Below are 22070 nucleotides of genomic sequence, written 5' to 3'. Positions count from 1 at the left end.
CATGTGGTATCTACACCGTTTTCATGACGAATCCTTTTAAAAAAGTATACTGTTTCATACCATTTGGTACTTAAAATTTACTTAAAATTAATACGACAGCCAACGTATTACAGAAATATTGTAATAATAGTAGTATAAAACTATAATGAATAATGATAATAATAGAACCCATCTCTCAAGAATTCAATAAGTAAATAAAAAATGAATCATTCTTTATTTCACTTAACAATTACGTTTGTAACTATTAAACATATTATTATTTATCACATCACATTTTGTAATTGCTAAGTACGCTATAGAATAAGCTTCAATTTGTAGTGTCAAAAAAAGCAGCTAAAAAAATGAAAAAAAAAAATGTTTAGTTATTATTTCCTTAAATTATTTAACATTCATAAATGGAAAATGGAGTTTGTGACTTGTTGTATAGACGCTCATTATACAGTAGGTGCAATGAAGCTCGTTTATGAATTATACTTGACCCGGTCAGATATAAAACAAACACAAATAGATTAGATCAGCCAGACTTGAATCAAAAGAGGTCTGATGATCACGAAAGTTTTCTTATAATAATTGATCGAGTTTATTATGCGCTTTCTTTCCATCATCGTGTGAAGAAAATTACAAAATAGCAAATCCGTAGACCTATATAAAAAAAATTGCTTACACCAAAAATTAATGCTTACACAAAGAAATGTCGTTAAATCCAAGCAATGTTGTTTACACCGAATCAAAATAATTGTTGATGCAACAAATTTTCTACCAGCTCTATTCCCAAGCCTAATTTCATTCTCGCCCGTTATTTGTTGCTTAACATTAAGAGACGAGACAACTATTATAGCCCAGATCGTATATGATTATTATTATGCTTGTCTGCTAGTTAATATATACAAACACATTAACAAATGCATGCGTAATATACATTATATATTGAAACGTTAATATGTACAAATATTAACCACTTACATAGCAAATATTAAATTTGTTGATAATTGATATTATCCATAGTTATGAAAAACTATAGATAGTTGAAATTGTAATTTAGCATAATGTTGTCATACTTAACTTAAAAATAAAAAAATCATTAAAGCTTTATTTTATAAGCGCCAAATGTTAATTTTCATGTGAATACAGGTAATATTCTTCACTTTAAAAATATAGGTATAATAAGATTTCAATTGTTTTAAGGATAAGTAAATACTTTTTGGAAATACGATTCCGTATATGGTATAACACATTTAAGATCTAGCAAAAACTGTAAAAATAGCACTAGACCAAGCACAAACCCCAACAATAATCTCAAAAGTTCATACTTATATTTTTTTTCATATATAAATCTTCTTACGATACTTAATTGAAGAAATAAAATAATCATGATCTCGAAAATTTTGGCAAGCTCATAAATCACCAGATGTTTAAAAAATGCCTAAATCATCTAACAAGAAAAGTAAAACGGAAACTAGATAACCCCACGTATATCTCCTACAAAACATAGGCGTCAAAAATAAATTCAAATGGTTCTAACTAATGGACAGCTACTAAAATAATCCTTTAACTAGTTTGACTTCATAACACAATTCTCCATCAAAAAAAATAGTTTTGCTATTAAATAAACTACACCGAAAATGTGTTATTTTTTCCAACGATTGGAAACTTGTTCTATTGATGAAAATTAAAATTTCTTAGAATTATTCTAAAAAACATGAAAATCAAATATGAACCAATAACATAAGCCCGCCTGTACACTTAAAATACAACAACATATAGTAAATTGATTAATAAATAAAAAATCCCAATACACGACCTTTTTAATAAAATCATATTTAAAAATCTCCCATCAATATCAATAATTTACATAGCTAGCCTTATAAACTCAACAATGAGGCTAATTCGTATCAGATACATGGCATTCAATAATCATTGCTCTCTGGACCTCATACACATACCTACGGGGAAAAAAAATACTCAAAAGCTGTAGGCAAATATGTATACTCACTACCCTTACCAAACTCTCCGAAAGAATTATATTCTACAGAATAAAATTATTCATAAGAATTATGACACCCCATAAGTGGTTACATCCAACGTTAAATCTCACCGACGGCGATACCAAGATATCCATTTAGAGAAAACACACAAATAAAACCTTAATACAAATTAATAGGTCTATTTGTAATTATTGTAAAATTACACTTTGTAAAAATATTTAGTACGTCGAAACAGTTTTAATTAAATGGAAAAAAAAAATTTTTTAAGAGAACAATTTGATAATATAGATACCGTTTGTATATCTTTAAAATATTTAACAAACTTTCGATAAAAATACAAAATATATTATAAAGTCTTGAAAACAGACTCACCTTGATATTCATTAATCATTAAACGTTCTTGAATATTCAAGAAGTTTATCTAAAACTTTTTAAGATATACAAAATAAAACAAAGTATTTTGATATGGTTTTGAACCGACTTTTCAAAATAAACAAATGCATATTAAAATTCCATTGATAATTTCTTTTTTGTATTGAAATAATTCCATGTAAAATAAATAACCTTAACTGTACTTGATTAAACCACACTATAAATAACCAATATATGTACACACAATGTATCGATAAATTTATTTGTACTTAAATATAAATCAAAACTGCACAATGTAAATTTTATTCTATACAATACAGTTTTAATATTGGGCACATAGTATTTACTATTAATTTTTTTATAAGATTTATATAAAAATTAGTGATTTTAAACGATATAATGATAAGTAAGTATTGATATTAAAAAACTAAATTAAAATCTATATATATAAATTATTGAATGCCTAACTAAACAACACATATATAAAACAAATTAACTTAAATATATTAGATACAAAGGGATTTTCACTTTTAAAAAAAAAAACTTAGTAGGAAGATACATTATAACACTAAACAAAAACTGGTAGTCATATTTTCCTAAATACTTATAGTAAGAATAGATATTTGAAAATTCCAACAATAAGGGGAACCATAAATATAATTCATGTAAATAAAATAAAGAAGATTACCTACTCAAAATCATAATTTATATTATAATATTTAACGTCCAAGCATTCTTATTTATCACAAACACCATTTGGTGATTTACCTATCTAGCTTCTTCTTAATTAAGCTTTCAAAATAAATCATTAAAATATTGTGTCATAATCACGCTACCCCGTATTCTAGGAAGTTATACCTAATAAGTCATAAATGTTCAAACACAGTTTAGTAATTTAAAATGTTTCTATTGTAAACTATTAATTTCAAACGTCTGACATGATTGATAACCGTCAACTATGTTTACATTATATTGTTATTTTTCATTATTTAGTAAGTATAATATGTACCAATGCATTTAAATTAAAGGTTACTAAATTTGAAATCTTACTATAATCAAGGAGATTAGGTAATATAATATAATATAATTAATTAATGTAAATGTAATCAAAATAATTACTATTGTGTTATCAATGTAAGTATAACAATAATTAATACCAAGTTAATATAATATAGACGACTTGAATAAAAATAATTTTTGGATTGTAAGTGATAATATGTTACACAAGCTATTATAGGTAACAAATTATTAACCAATGTTATAATAATTTTCATATGGATTCGAGAACACGTCATTATGTGTTATGTTTAATCACATTAAAATAAACTGATGTGGGACCGCAAGTCATAACTATTCAAAAATTAAAAATTAGTTGGTATATCTACCTCATAAAATTAGTAAAACTATATTTTTGCCCGCAAAATTCAAAATCAATGATTGAATAATGGACATGAGATTCTATTGTTTTCAAATTCTCTAAACTTTATAACGACAAAATAAACCGTGTGTATGCTTATTGTTTTTTCCAGTGAGTTTGTATGAAATATTAGTATTATATTAACAATAAAATTGTGATCTGTGAGAGTTAGTAGTATTTTCAATAATAATAGCAATCATTTTAAATGAATTGTAATCAATGTAAAACAAATATTTTTAAATTCAACATCAAATTTTCAACAATCCCAATTAGTATTATGACATAACTTTTTCATTTATTTAAAAGATTTTGTGAGTTCAGGACTTTTTACATTTTTAATGTATGTCGATCAAATTTTCAGTTTGTATTTGTATTTGCCATTCGACAAATTCTTCAAACGTATGAAAAGAAAACAAATATATTCATCTATAAAATAATTTAAATGTCGGAATATATGAAATTTTAAAGTTTTGAATAGAAAATACGTTCTTTATAGATAAGAGGTTTTTATTTAATTTTAAATTTATGAAATGCCATAAGCGCATTGACATAAGCAACAAATATATTGTTTATTAATTCTTTATGTTCATAACGTATACAAATTATGGTCAATTACTGCGATTTGATAAATATAATTATATTTAGTTTAAAAATTAAATTATTGATAAATTACTATGTGTGATTCTTCAAAAAAATTCACCAATATACCATCACAATGAAATAAAATATAATATTTATTTGTACAGTGTCATATTAGAGGAAAGCCTGTAGCGAAGGAAATAGGCAATAGCCCAGGGCATCACATTTTAATAAGAAATTGCTTGAATAATTATCATAGTTAATTTATCATGAGGAAACAGGCAAAAGATGATTAAACAAGTCAGAAATAACTTTGTGATTTGCATTGTCCATAACATTATAATTTATAAATAACAATTACGATGATTAATAATAATATATTCTGTAAAAAAATATGATGACTTAACTGACAAATGTTATTATCCATAGATTATTATTTTAAGTTGCAAAAAACAAATTTAATTTCGCAACTTATTTTATTTTAAACAAATCCAACTGTTTTGGGTGTTATAAATATTTGATCTTAAGTGTTGAGCCAAAACAGCAAATTATTTATTTAAAAAAATACATTGTTTCATCTTAAAAATTACCCAACATGATTTATAACTGCACCAATAGTAAAAAGTTTTTCAAAAAATCCTTTACGGCGGTTCAATATTATAGGTATATTTAGTAAAATTGAAATTTTAGTATAAAATATTTTAGATTAAAACTTGGAATTATTCAAATTTGTTTAAGTTTAAAAATGTCTTCATTTTCTAATAGAAATTGTTTAAACCACACTTTTAGTAGGTAGCTTAATATTTACGCACTATTTATTTCGTTCCATTGGCCACTATAGGTTTGCATTATATTATGACCTTTTAAACAAACGACAGTGGTTTTTACACGTAGATACCAACTACCTACCAAGTAGGGTATCCAAGGAACCTAATACGTATTTTCGTATATGTTTCCCAAGGGGCGATGATATGTAAGATACAGTAATTCCAGTTGTATCTATTAGACAGTAGATACTGCTGTTACAACATAATGTAATACAAATTCGATGAGAAGATACTTATTTATTTATTATAAAATAAACGATTTACGCTCAAAAACTATGGTAAATGTGTGCATGTATATAATATGTGTGGACAAGTGTGTTTATACTTTATTCAACCACACCCGATTAAAACAAGAACACTGGAAAAATCCAAAATCGATATGGAAAATAGAAATATTTCAAAAAGGATAAAATACATTCGGTCAAGGACGGTATATGCAGGGTCAACGACAGTGTATTTATTGAAAACCCATTAAACTACTCGCTCACAAATACCTATACAACAATAGGTTTTTGACATCCTTTATCATCGTGCATGCAATTCTCAACCGTCTACCTATATGTTCTCTAACCTAATCATTATAAAGTACAATAAATCACTGTACATTGGTTAATTAATCTTTACAAAATAATTTTGATCCCTGCAATTCTTGACCTAGGTACAAGTAGATACATGTAAATATTAGCTTAAAAAAAACTAATGGCCATCTGTAATCATCTTACAACTAAAATCTATTAGATTAATCTATTATTATAAAAATACTAACTCAAAAGGTATTAATGTTCAAATATTTTAAGACATGTATTAGAAGATTTTTTGAATTTATTAAAACAAAATGAAATAATTTCAATGAAATGCATTATTATTTAAAAAAGATAAGCATGAGATCTAAATATTATTCTCAATTTCTATTTCTACTTCAAGTACTTCAATAACTTATTTTTACTCCCCGTAATTTGCGAAAATGTAGATTTAAGATAATTTTAAAAAAAATTGTTTTAAGTGTCTGTTTATATTTTATAATCAAATAATATGTTTCCTGAATAATTTATATTATTAACACCTACTGTGAAAGTATATTATAAGCCACGTATTTAGAAATCAAAACTTAATTAAGAAATATGTCTTTTGTAATGTATAATATACATTATTAGAATTTATAGCTGTTGTAAGGTACACAAATATTTATATTTTAAGTCTTTGGTTAGTAAATGTTACTACCCAAGTTAAGAATATTTCTTAGTCAACGTATTATTTATCTAGGTTAAGCTATCATAAAAAATGAATAGGTGAGGAAAAGGTGAAAATTGGGTCTATTGTAGTGTTTTGTTATTGTGAGCTTTGACCACAGCGGAAAGTGCCGAAAATGTTTTTAAATGAATAATTAATGTACTTTTTTGTGTTTTTTATTGTACGCGCATACGCATGCGTTCGTAGGTAGTATTCGGCATCTACGACACGCTAAAATTTTATTTTTAAAGTATAAATGTATATGATATTACAATCAATTTAGCTTATATTTTATTGTTCCTTTGTAAGTTTCTAAATATTATTTAATGCTTCTGAAAAATGTATGATATACTTTAAAAAGCTCAACGCACATCATAACTGATTTCAATGCTTACCTATTTTTAAATTATAACTTACTAAAGTTTACATTTTTCTCCAAACTGTTGTTAATAGACAAAAAAAAACCCTATGATTGTAAATTATATTTATTTAATAAAATTTAAATGACAGATAACCTGTTATGAAAAACACAGCTAACACAATTATTAAAGTGCAGTTGTATTATTAACTAGTCCAAGCATTTTGAAATAATCTATTGAAATAACTTTGTTTAAAAAAAATTAGAATATGATATCGTTAAAAATTACATTTCTACTTAATAAACCATACAAGTCACAATTAAACATAGTGTAGAATATGATAATATATTTAATAAATCAACGTAATAAATTAATACATTTACCCAAAGTATCATTGAAAATTGTGATGTATACTTTTATGTATTTAAAATATACATTTTTGGTAGAAAATAAATTAAAAATATAAAAAAATAATTTTATTCAGTAGGTTAAAGATAACTTAATTATTCCATGATTACATACATTTAAAATACACCACAACATTACAAATAATTATTTATCACTCAATTAAACTTTCAAACTAAAAAATTGGACATAATTAAACTTTGGACATTATTGGACCCCTTTTTGGATATCAGATAATAAATTGAACTACATCCCATTTCATTGTGAAACCTTGACTTTCCTCTAGGGAGGTTTGTTACTTAAATCCAAAAACCAATTATTTGCGTATGTTATGTTGGTTTCTATTTTTCTAAACGATTTTGTTGAATAATGAAAAAAAAGTATTAGTATGTTTAAAATCAACTGATAGATTGGAATATTAAAAATGTATACTTAATTTTAAAATCAAATTAATTTTTGATGTATTTAAATTAATTGTATTTATTAATTTTTGTAAGTTTATCCATCAATTCCATTTTTTCCACTCAAAATTATATCCACCTGTAATATCTTGTGAGATGATTGTTTATTAGAAATCTGATCGAACTACACATTTTTTCATAATAACACAATCAACTACCTATACTAGTAATGTTATGAATGAGATATAGGCAACAAACTAGTAGCTGCCTACTGATGTTGATAGTTTGGTCGGGTTTCTTTTTAAAGTTGCGAACGCTTGTGATGCAATCAGAGGGTCCAAGGATCAGGACCACAAACACTGACAAACCGAAACTCAATTCGAAGAACTGTTATGGAATGACCTACCAAGTTAGAAATACTTAATATACATTTTATACGTCTCACATGGGAATACTCAAACATCAGTATGTAAATATTATTGTAGGCGATTTTCTAAATTGTATTCTTGTATCATTATACAGACTATTATTCACCACTCTTTCCGATGAAAACCACTTTTTCTCGTCTGACTACACATGCATTTGTGTATAACAAAATAATACATCTTTAGTAAAAACGACAATATATTATCATTATGATCCAAAACATATATTTATAGTTATTCAGGACCAACGACCATAATAAGTATGTATAGTTTAAAAACCTTTTGTGCTCATATTAATAGATTAATATATTTTGACTGTTAGTTAGTGGACAGTAACTAATAATGTTGCATCGGAAAAAACAAATTATATATTTAGAAAAAAAATGTACTACGTTAGGTGGTATTTTCATCTCAATTCTAGTATAATAATGAAAAAAAAAATACTATAAGGAAACAGTGATACTGATAACGACTGTAAGTCGCAGTCTAGTAAAATGGTTATTACAGTTTAGTCGGTATACTTTTATACTGGGAAATAAATAATAATACGCATAGTATAAGTGTAAATGATACTAGACTGAGTCAATGATAGCCCTAAAACATTATATAAAACTACTTATTTTATATATTTTGTAATAACGATAATGGCTAGTGATAATTTATTGTCATTCATTCTAAATTATTTATTCATAAACATCTATCTACAGATAATATTCCTCGAAAATGAAATATTTTTGTTCAAAATTGAGTTTTTTACAATTTATAATTCATTATACATATACTATAAAACTTAAATAGACATGTAAAATATTTCATTGAAATAATAACTTTTTAAACAAAGTTTTCATAAAAAATTACTGTCCAAACAATATAAATTCTTGAAGCCAATATTATTTAGCAACTTTATAGTGGCTTTTTGTAATATGCAACTGAAATTAAATAAATAGGTATATATACAATACAGTGTAATACTGTATAGGTACTAAATTACACATTATAACATCCAATATGTATCTATACCATAATAGTTATTATAAACTGGTACTCTTTAAAATATTGAGATAGACTCAAGTAAATAATTAATTATGTGTATGATAATATCATATTAAAAACTAATTAATCAATGTATTAGAATAAACTGTGTTGAGTGGGCTAGTCAAAGCAAAAAAACATAAATTCAACTCTAAGAAAATCGTTGCAAAACAAATAAAATATAAATACATACTGATGAAAAATTCTACAATAAGAATGTTAATAATATTATCAACATATATTTTGGCAAGCACTTACATATCATAAATCAATAAAACCCTAATTCATCTTAACACCTGAAATAAGGTACCTATTATAAATTATAAAATATTTTATGTTTTTCTTATTTTTTGCAAAATTAAATACGAAATAGTTTTTTTTTTAAATGCTTTGAAGTGTTAAAATGTTACTTTTTGTCTTGTGTAAAATAAAATGAAATATCTTGTCTAACACAAGACATTAAACGTTTAATATGGACATAACTTTAACAAAACTAACTTCGCTGTGAAGGCAACATGAATATTTATTTAAATAGATATCATAATAGTATTATACCTACTTATCATTTAAGACTCGTTTTCAAACTAAAATAAAAGTATTATATGTCTAATACTCTGATGCCTATAATGCATTAATATGTACAATAAAACAAGGTTTTAATGTAATTTTGAATAGTTGGATTCATATATTTAATATTGATATTTATAAGCTAGTTAAATTTAAAACTTTTGCATAAAAACTTTTGCATAAAATAAAATGAATGTTTATTTGTGAGAAAAACAAATATTACAGTGTACGCTTCCCTCATTAAGTTTCTTTACCCATCTTCTGTCAACAAATAATACAGCACTCTTTCTCAATTTGAATGACGACAAATGGTAAACAAAGTCTACAATGACTTCCACTCGACCTACTCGGGGAGGGAGTTGAACGTGTTCGAGTAGAAAGGTAAATTCACTAGACTGAGAATGGGTTTTTGAGTACATGATATACATTTTTTTATACCTTGAGTTGTATAATCAAGAATATTACTTTCGGAATAAATACCGGAAATAAATATAATTGCTACCAGATGCATTCGTCTATACTTACAATAAAAAACGTAAGCTTGGTTGAATTTATGAAGATTATTGGAATTAAATATAAGTACATACAACAATAATACTTTTGACAGAATGATATAAAAGGTTCAAAGGTTCAAAAGATAGTTTTTCGAAAACATTAATACGGTTTTGGTTTTGTTAACATAACAAAGCTATAAACTCATAACATAGGTATTTAAGAATAACCATTATAAGTTACACGTTCAAAAGAAATTATTGTGCTTTATTTATATCAAGAAATATTTTAAATTCCTACGGACTATGATGTCGTTACTAATAAATTACAATATGATATTATATTTTTATATTCAAGGTAAGTAGACATTTCAATAAACAATATTTAAATTATATAAATGTTATTTTAATAGAATTTATTACTTTTATATTTAAAATAAATATGTTGAATATCAAAAAAAATATCAATATTTAATTAAAATTATCAATATCATTTGAGCAAATAATATTACGGGATATCATTTTATGTGATTTTATTTTTCAGTAATCCTTTAAAGTAGGTAAACAATTATGTATACCTACACTTCAGTGTAAACATGTATCTTATTCATATATGTCATGAATGAAATCATGGGTACGATTGATAATTTGTTTTATAAATTATAATATTATTAAATAAAAAAATGAGAAAAAAGAATCCATTAAAACAGTATAATATTCTATTCACAGTTCTGTTACCAAGTAGGTAACTCTTCTGAGAGTACTTAGGTTATTCTACTTATTTTTCATATTATCATATCGTAAATACATAAAATGAATAATGAAATAATGACAATAGTTAATCTATGAAGATGAATAGTTGTTTTTCTAACTTTAAACGTATTAAAAGAAGTGTAGCTAAAATATTTTGAAATATCTCAAATTAAATATGAAAAGGTTTGAACAAAATACACATGTGTACAGATAGTATTGGGTGATACTAGAGTAGACCACTGGACAGGAAAATATTTTATTGTTATTAGACATTTTAATCTAATGATAGACTGATAGATCTATATTTTTTTACTATTAGAATGAGTTTAACTTTGTCTAAAATGTGAAAACTTTAAAACAGAAATGAAAAGTTTTATTTTGATTATATTTATAACTTATAAAAAAAGATAGAAAAGACAAATTTTAAAACTTTTGGAATGTTAACATAACATTGTCGACAAGTGGTTCTATTTCATCAAACTACAGTGGGTGGTTCAACAAGCTAATTTTCACAATGTTTTGAATTTAATAATGACATAACCTATACCAGGTACCTATAGCTATACTTTAAATGCCATGCTTTAATTGTTTTAAATACGTCGATTTTTTTAGATAATTTTATATGAAAAATTTAAGTTGGTACCTATTTCATTTTAATATAATATTAGAAATTTAGTTATGTAAACATTTTTTTGAATATTGAAAGTACTAGAATGAATATTTTATTTATTTTATATTTGATGTAAGACATTATTAAGAATTACTCCCCTTGGTAATTAATTTTTAATTAATAAGAAACTACTCGATTCTTTGAACTGACCTTTTATTTAAACGCTTCAACGTTTCCAAAAAAAAATCATATCTTGAGCGACTTATAATAAAAAAATATAATGTAAGACTGTACAACTGTTGCAGCCTTAGATAAAAAAAAAAATTAAAATATAGTTCCTATTTGAAAATAAAGCTTATATCACCACAGGACACACCCCTTAAATAGTATGAAATTATCTTTATTCTCCGTTGACTTAAGTCCACAAATGAATAATAAAGACATTTAAAATTTACAGAGACAAGGTTACCATTAAGTAACATAAGCCCCAAGGAGAAAAAAAAATGCGCCACAATGTCAAAACTGTCAATCCTTTTGGCATACTGAAAATGTGTGTGCAATTTGGAAAAGAGCACAAGACTGCTAAAAGCTGGAAAAATGAAAAGCTGAATTTCAAATTACGGTGAAGCTAACAACAGCTTGACCATCACTATGTTTGCTGATGGCATGGACATTTTACTACAAGTAATCACCAACAGACGGCAACTGGTAATTGGTATCCTACAGATATCAATAGACCACATGCTTATTTAATTATTCTTAGAAGGTCTTTAAATATTCATTGGAAAATCAAGAGAACAATGGTAAGTCGGTGAACGTGAATTATTTTTCAAGCAAAATAAGAATTTCCAATCGTTTCTGAGTCACACTACAATTTCACAAAAATATTCACCTAAAAATGCTTGGGTACCCATGCACTTGATTTCCGCTTGAATTAGAAACACCATGTCTGCCAGAAAAAATTACAAATGTGAAACAACATACGTAAGTTGTAGGTGCTGGATAATTAGCAGACGTTCTACATTAGACCTGGCTAACAACTATCCCTCATATTTAGGTAGCTATCATCAAAATGATTAAGACATATGTGTGGATTGTGGGTCTTGAGGTTGTACCGGAAAATCTAACAATGAAGTCGTTCACCGTTGTCAATATATTGCTCTACGTAATATTGTTGCAGCACATCGGTTCGGCAAGAATAAAGTCATCCATCGTGATCTAAAGATGTCATCCATCCAGAACGAAATCAAAAAGTTTGACAACAAACATGCAAATACACTAGAGTTGAACACCAATGCTGTTGCTAAATAACTTCTTGACAACTTGAAAGATATTTTGCACCTCAAACGCTTAAATCCATACGACCTCGTTTATGTGTCTTAAACTAAGGAATGGAACTAACTCACTGGATAACCCATACATGTTCATGCATACATATATTTATATATATATTACTATTGTATTATGTGTTATTTATTGATAACTGTACCAAAAAGTGTAACAAAAATCCTAGAAAAATTAAAAAACTTTTGTTCTAATCAATATTTTAAATTGTTTAATAATTTAGTTTATAGACGCTTATGCTATAAGTACAGTAAATCTGTTTTTTGATTAAATTTATAAATATATTTTATCAAAAATTCTAAAAGATATTTTGATGATTACAAAAAAAAATCTATTACTAAATATATCCTACAACATTGTAAGTTTGAACTAACTTATTTGTTTATACATTACAAAAAAAAACAACAATTTTGTAGATAAGTGTTGTGTAATTAATAATCCCATTTTTCTGATATTTTATTTTTATTTTTTCCCAGTTATTTTAAAAAATGTATTGAATTTTTTTCAAACTCAGAGCTGGATAGAATTTCTTACCAGAAATCTCCTTTCATTTAAAATTTCGAGTATTTAACTATTCCAAATCCTGATGAAAGACACAAGAAACAACCAAATATCCTCAATCAGAATCTAAAAAATTTTTAAGATCACTTAATGTTTATGGAAACTAGATTTTAGTTCATTTAATGAGACCATTTCATAACGGTAATTATATACTATTTATTAATAAAATGAAGCAATAACTACCTAATGAAGCAACAGCTAATATGGAATTTGTGTAACTAGTTTTATTAAGAATTCTGATGTATTAAATTCTGATTGTTATTTCATGAATTACACTTGTCCACATTGTATTTAGAACTTTCGTCATAACAACTAATGATAAATTGGGTACGGTGTCAAGTATTAGAACGCCATGTGTGAAAATGGTGCATGAAAAAAAAATGTTAGAAAAGTAATTTTGTTCAAAAGAAAAAGTGGTAGGTAATGCTCATGTTCACAAATAACTATTTGAAAATACTCCTTGTTTCTTTAGCCATGAGATTTTTACTATCACCTACTTAGTATTATTTTACGGTCATCTTTACCTTAATTTGGTTATGAGCAAATCATTTTAATAACCAAACCATACAGTTGAATATTTATTAAAAAGTAATAGGTTAATTAAAAAAAAACCATATATATGTATTTTACTAAATGCATTGTTTTTTTAAATTGTATTATCTAGTAATTTAATTAAGTACTAGACTATTATCGATATAGGCTCACATTTTAAAATTTTAATTTTATAAATTTAAATTTAGTTGATTTACTTTAGAATAATTCCAAAAAATAATCATTTAAAAAAAAGAACAGTGGAATTCGCCTAGCATTAGGGGAATGCAACTTTATTTTTTTCATTTTAGTACAAACTTCATATTATATTCTCTATAAAATAAAGCTGAACGTTTATTCAAAATATGCATTCATGTATAACATAATATTAATATAAGTTTACTATACAATACAACATAACATAGAATATTTATTTTTATGACACTGACTTTATATTATTATATTTGTATTATGTAAGCATAACATGAGTAGGTGTCTATTTTTTTATTTTGAACATTCATATTGCAAAATTGGCCAACTTGACTAGTGATTTTTCTAAATAGGCTCCTCAATGCCTGTGGGCTACATAGTTTTTTTTCTGTTGACTCTACGTTTCCGAAACAAGGAAAACATATTTTCTTTTATTATTATAATACTAAATAAAACTTTCTCCTTCTTGAGGTCGAACATGAACTCAAACATTTTGAATAACACATGATACATATTGGTACAGTAACAATAGGTAACAAACTTAGTCTGTATATTAAAATTAAAATGAACATAAGCCAATTATCATTCATATTACTATTTAAATAACATAATGTCTATAGTACTTCTGAGTTATAGAGTAAGAACGCCAACACTGATTACATAATACAAACATTTTAACCAAGTTCATTCAAGTCTATAAAGTCTTAGCTTTTTTAAAATTAAAATTGTCAAAATAAAAATGATGCTATATATGCATTACGAAATTAATATGAATAATAGGCATATAATAACAGATACACTAGTTCATATTCAATCTGTCTGTTTTCATAATAAACTATGAAGCAAACAATTTCAACTTGGTAAATATTTTAAAATTATTATTTCCTATTTCAAGCATAATACCTATACCTACTCCGTGTTCAAAATATCTTTAAAATTTTTTCTGAAACTTTAAATTTAAAATAACCTAAAATTGTATTATGTATTATTGTGTTTTTATTCTTGAGAACTAATGGGAATCTTGCAATTCTGACACATTTGAAGTACTATGTTTGTCCAGTGTCCACTTCTAATCTATAAGAGGACTAGGTGTACGAAACTTTTGAAGCATTTTTAGTGTCCCAAAAGCGTGTACACAAAAAACACATCATTATAAAATACAATTATGTGTTCTTACTTCCGTTCGAACTATAAAATATTTTTTCAGTTATTATAATATAAGATTATAAAATGTCTCAAATATATACACAAATATAAACATGACTACTACGTGAACCTATTACTTACAATTTTCAACTATGAATAATCAATCTATAATATCTTCAATGTACTAAAATATAAATCGAATAATTGTGCCATTTAATGTAACCATTCGATATATAATACATATTACTAGTTCTTTTGACTTATTATTTAAAATACAAACGTATCTACTTACTTAACTTGAAAACTAACTAAAACCATCTCTTAATGGTGCACAAAGTTTTATGTTAAAACTTTTGAAACTCATTAAAAAAAAAAGTTGAAACATCATCATCATTATTTGGTACTTTATAAAAGATTGATGTCGTGTATATTAACAACCTTTGTTTATAATAAATTGCATTAATTAAATTCTAAAATTAACCACGTTATATTAAAACATTTCATACATTTATAATGATGTAAAAATATGATAAATTGTACAACCAACCTCAATTTACACTAACAAAAATAAAAATAAACCTCTTGATATTGGACGTATTTTTTACATTTTTTTTTTTTGGTTTCGTCATGAATTTAATAACAACACTTGTTATATTGACATTCTCGATAACAGGTCATTTTCAATGATAGGCATATCTCTACGTTAGGTACCATCAATGTCTACTGTATAAACATTATTAACACGTTACACTATGATAAAATGTGAACATATAGTTCACTTCATTTTTATTTGAATCCTAAAGCCACTATGGCACTACCTAACAATAATAATGTGTCAATTAAAATCAAAAAAGGGATCTTCATAGTGCTTTAGAAAGGACAAGACAAGTGAAAGTTAATTCATGTAAAACATAAACTAAAACTTTATTCATAATATGGAATATGGTAGAGTTGTTATTTACAATAAAAAATATTTTAAACTAATATTTATCTTAAAAAAATAGAACATACCTACATTATAGAAATATATTACTATCATTTATTTAAAACATAATAAGATAGTAAAAGGTACACATATTATATTTTGGATAGGTAAAAATAATCTGATATCATTATATGATAAAAAAAAGTACCGACCTACTTTATAAATAATGTTAACATGAATATATTTCACAATTAATACTGATCGTAATTTCATAAATTGAATTAAAAAACTATTGAAATTATGCAAAGAAATGTCAATCAATAAAATATAATTGTGTAGAACTTTAAGGTAAAATAAGATTTGTATATAGAGAACCTCTATATATATAACGAACAACTCTCAATAACAAAATCCTCTTAATATTGGACGTTTTTTTTTTGTCATGTACTCATGTCATAAATATAATAACGTGTTTGACACTCTCGAAAACAGAAAACTTTTAATGGTAGGCATTTTATTGGTAATATTGTAAATATCTATATCTCCTACCTACCTACCTACCTATATAAAAACGTTAAATCATGATAGAACTTAATATAATTGTAAATTATTAGTTGGATTTTAAAACCACTATAATATAGCAACTAATAGATTATTAGTAAAAAAAATTAAAAAAACAATATTTGCCGAGGACAAAGCATAACATTCTAGAAAATTGAATAAGTCACCTACAAAACTCAGTGGATCTAATATCAAAATAATTCATATAATAAAAACTCCCTTTAAACCCTATCAAATGCAAAACAAAAATATCTACCTTAAAGAGATAATATTCAACCCCAACTCAAATAATAATTATATCAATCAACCCATATATTAGAATTATAAAAATCAGTCAATTAAATAGGTACCTGTATTCCTCGATGAAAAACTAACCTGGAAAATACAAATAAATAAAATAATGAACCAGCCTTATACAATTAATAAAATGTTATAACATCCAATAATCTAAAGATAGCTCTACACTATTATATATAATACTATGTACCAATGTACCAATGATAACGCTACTCTTAACATAAATACGCATGTGTGTCAGTGTTGGACATCGAATCTATTATAAAAATTTAAAAACTAAAGAAAACTCAAAATGCATTTCTTAGAGTACCTAGCTTTAAAAGCTTGGTTTATGCGTAACCAACAGGCAACAACTGCATAACGACACCGGGGTAGCGTTCTAGGAGGGCATTGGATGAGTTTTCCAGTATAAAATTGGGAATAAAACAACAAATGGACAATATTGTAACCACACACCTTCTTCAAGATATTATCCTGATGTCATCTTCATCATCACCATCAGTTTAATGTTGTACATTTACGTAAATATATTCATAATACATAATATTTATCATATTTTATAAAAAAAATTTAATCCTTCATTTAAATTAAAATAAAATAAATAGGTAATCATAATGTGTTGAAATAATTAAACGAAGAAGAAACAATTTTAATATGACAATAAAAATAACCAGGCATACAGGTACTTCGGGTGATATAACCACGTAGGTCACTGATTAGTTAAATCACAAGCAAACATTTAAATTTTAAATAAGATATATTAGAGTTATGGCATAAAGTATTTAATTTATTATTTATGTTATGCTTTTTAATTTATTCAAAAATATAAATCATAAGAAAAACATAAAATAGTCCAGTTGGCGAGGGTAACAAGATAAATATTTTGTATTTGACTACAATTTCTACTACGATATTATTAGTCTCAAGCAACTCAAGCTACTCTTATCATTATTTACCAAGCCATAATAAACATATTTTAATAAGTATTAATTACACAAATTTAACTACATAGTATTCGAAACACATTTTGTTATTTTATTCGTAAACTTCTCGTGGTTATCTAAACCACAAAATATTAATTGTATTAAGCCTATACTAGAACATTGAGTCTTACAGAGCATTGGTTAGGTGATAAACTTTTCTGCTATCGTAGGTGTATACATTATAAAGAAAAATTAGTGATATGCATTTAAAATATTTAAGGAAATGCGAATTCCTATTTTATTTTAGGTGTAGATCAACATCAGAATTCCACATTTTGAGTCAAGACTATCTATTTAAATATGCATTAGTGTTTGAAACATTGCAAGTACTTAAAAAACCACTTATTAGCTAATATTTTCCATAATTTTTAATATATAATGAAATAAAGATGCTATCAATAATTTTTAGTTAAAATAAGAAGTAATATTTATTTTATTATAAAATATTATTTTAATTAATAAATTTACTTAGATAAACATAAAATTCAGCTAAAATCATTCGAACTTTTTAAAAATAATGTTAAATCTAAATTGTTTTCTACTAAGTAGTGAATAGTCAATGGTATTATGTTTCTTGAGTGTGTCGGAGTGCAAATCACTTCATATAAACAGGTTTAATTGGTCAAAAAACTTAAGTTTGTGTCAACTAATTAATGTAGAGTTATTGTTTCCTATTCCAAAAAGTGATTTTAAGAATACAATTAATTAATAACTTTTACAAAAGGCGGTAGTTATAAAAACTAGAAGTTTCTCAGTACTATTTTTAATCAACAAAATAAAAATATAAAGCCACAACGAGCAACTTTTAGTAATACTTTCTTTAGTTTATGCCTAAAATAAGTTATACAAATCCTTACCTTTTAGTTCATTCATCAACTCAAAATTATAATATAATGTTTATACATATTCAAAAATATTTTACACTATCAATTGGATGAATTAAATCTAATTTGTAATTAAACTAATGAATCAAATTATTATTTTTTCAATAATCTAACCACCGTATAAAAATTTTAAAGCTAAAACTAATTAAAAGTTGTTAATTACAGTGGCAAAAGTAATATTATATTTTAACTATTCCTACAGTTTATAATTCAAACTTCCTTATTACATTTTTTCTATATTTTATAATAACAACTAAAAATATTTACTATAATTACATATTACCAAAAAATTAAAGATAATTTAAAGAAATATATTGTAAGGAAACAAAAATATCTTTCTATTTTTAAGAAATATGTGATTTATAGTATTATTGATTCTAAGATGGAGGCCAAACAAAATACTTAAAATGTTCCCCAAGTCTTAAAAAATTATCACTTATTAGCAATTTTATAGTTTAATATAATATTACTTTATCGAAAATCACAGCTTATATAAATTAAAAACACAATCTAATCACTAATCAGTAATCAATGGATATTCAAAATAAATACCACCCAAGTGGCCACATTCGAGTGAAAAAAGCAAATATTATTTCGTGCACTAACTTTCGAGATTATTTACATGTTTTATTTTATTTTTACTAATTATTAAAATCGGATCGAAGTGCTTACCTGCACGATAATGATTTACTGTACAATTGAAAGCAATGATACCTATAGCATTCGTACAATGTTTCTTATCGATGGATTATATTATATTAATTAATTTTGTCTATACAATGTCAAGTTATTTATTCAAATAACAAATTATTAGGTAGGTCCATATAGATTTTCAACATTTATTAAATATAAGTTTATAAATCCCATATGAATAACCACTGACAAAACATTTTAGTATGCTCAAAATTACAAATTCTATTAAAATAAATCAAATATAATAGTGTTTTAAAATTGTAAATAAATATTTATAAATATACTACGTAAATGCTATATATATAGTCATGACTCTTGAAAATAATATGTCTTAGGGCAATTCGAACTTGAATCTTAATAAAAAATCTACACACGTGATTTATGAGATAGTTTTAAAAAATGTGAAAAATTTTAAATTTTTGTCTTGGCTAAAAATGAACAACATTTTTAAAAATATTTACGTAACCTCTATTATACCCAATCAAAAAATCGTTGAAAATACCATGTATCTATTGTTCTAATTTTCTGAAAAAAACAAAATATCTATACCGATTTCGTTAAAAACTGATATGCCTTAAATGCCCGTATTTTTTTTACTTAAAGAATCGAAAAATTATATTTGTAACGAACAGTATGGATTAAATTACCTATCTTAAAAGTTGTAACATTAATAAATCTATCGTTTCAACCATTGTATAAATAACTGTTTTAAAAAAATTAGTAAAATTCTTCTTACTCAATTTTTATTGTGTGACTTGAAAAGTTTCAATGTATTAACAAAATAATCTCTACGAAATATCCTAAATCTAGTAATTTTACGTATTTAAATTTTAAACATAATATTTAATAACAATAATAATTATAATCATATTTCATTACGTATTAATTATCATTAAGTATCTCCAACCATGTAATAAGTATTTTTTATTATTCTTTGAGCCAAGAAAAAAATGTTTAAATATATCTGTTTCAATGAAAAGGTTTGCAAATCATTCCTTTTCGTCGGTTGTTTTGATATTCCTTGGGGATTCATATTGGGAAAAACAAAGTTTGGTGGCATAAAAATATGGAACTTATTAAATTATAGAATGCTTATTCCAAATGCAATAAAGAGCCTGTCGTCGTATCTTTTTATAAACACAAAAACTCGTCACGGGGGGTTACAAAATATGAAAAAAAAATGAAATAATATAACTATAGGTATACCTAACTAGCGATATATTGTCAATACGGTCTGATTACTGATGCAATTATAACGGGTCGCGAGCTTCATTCCGTAGAATCGTATTATTATTATCGTTAAAGTTTAACCTCCAAGTCTCCATGTTTCCAGTCATCCGGCACCCCATCGCACGTGTATTCTCTTGGGTTTATGGTACAAAATATACATAATAATATGTTAAATATTATAACCATTTCAAATTAAACTTACTGAGTATGCATACCATTATATTATATTAAATAGACACACTAACAATTAAAATGTACAACTACCGGGGATGATCTTTCGTAAATTTCGTAAATTTAAAGACTCATTAAAATTTAATAGTGGTGCATCATTTGATTTTTAAGAAACTGTTAAATTTGAACGTCTCGAATTATAAAAGATATTCGCACAATCTGACGTAGGTACCTACCTACTACGCGTGCTTGTAAAATGAAATTGTTTTCTTTTTTTATTCATGACTATTATACATTTCTATGCACTATGCATCAACATATATTTACTCTAGTATGGTCGAGGATGATTGGGGGGGGGGGGGGTGGAAAAATTCTGTGCAGTGAGTGTGTTTGTGTGTCGATTAGGAAGTGAGTGGAGGTGAATACTTATAAATTATAATGTACAATATAATTAGATATATTTAATTATATACGATACCGCATGATATCGTATCATAATAACAATTTAATAACAATAATATTACCTATATGCAAATATTACGACGACGTCTCGGCGCGTTGTTGGCGCCGCTGCAGCTGGGGTGCAGTAATACCATATACTATTATAATATATTGTTAGAATTATGACATTGTCTTGGCATTAATAGAACACAATATAACAATTAAAAAAATAATACGACTATGAATATTATGTTGTTGCTGCCGTTGTTCGTGACGTTTGAGGCGCGACAGCGTTTCGCGAAGCCAACACGAGACGAGGCGCAACGCGTGACTGTCTCGCGGGCGGCGGCGACCACGGTGGTACCGAACGAGTGTATGCGGTTTGCCGTCCGTGCCGCCCTCGCATTTTATACCTTTGAAACGGGCCGCGCAGCCAAGCGGCTTTGCCGGTAACTAATCATTAATTCACTGGGGGAAAAATCAACACCTATTACCGTCAGTTTTCATCCACCGCCGCCGACTTTCCCACACGACGATGACGATGTCGGTTTGTTGTGTATCGCGGAAAACGCCGTGTGACGGTCGCCGTCTCTCTATCACACACTCTCTCTCTCTCTCTCTCTCTCTCTCTCNATACGGA

The 22070-nt window shown here is 25.9% G+C and overlaps 1 protein-coding gene across 1 annotated transcript in view; it reads right to left on the bottom strand.

Moving 5' to 3' along the window:
* LOC111026746 overlaps nucleotides 1-21745 on the bottom strand; it is a 286767-nt gene extending 265022 nt beyond the window's left edge. Inside the window, exon 1 of the mRNA XM_022304878.1 lies at nucleotides 21514-21745. The gene's annotated coding sequence lies outside the window, so the exon portion shown is untranslated. The remainder of the gene's footprint in view (nucleotides 1-21513) is intronic.
* Between the last annotated feature and the right edge of the window lie 325 nt (nucleotides 21746-22070).

The sequence above is a fragment of the Myzus persicae genome, unplaced genomic scaffold, assembly GCF_001856785.1.
Source record: "Myzus persicae strain clone G006 unplaced genomic scaffold, MPER_G0061.0, whole genome shotgun sequence".
NCBI classification, from domain to species: domain Eukaryota; kingdom Metazoa; phylum Arthropoda; class Insecta; order Hemiptera; family Aphididae; genus Myzus; species Myzus persicae.
The sequence above is the reverse complement of the archived record's forward strand: the minus strand, read 5'-3'. Positions and strand labels throughout refer to the sequence as shown.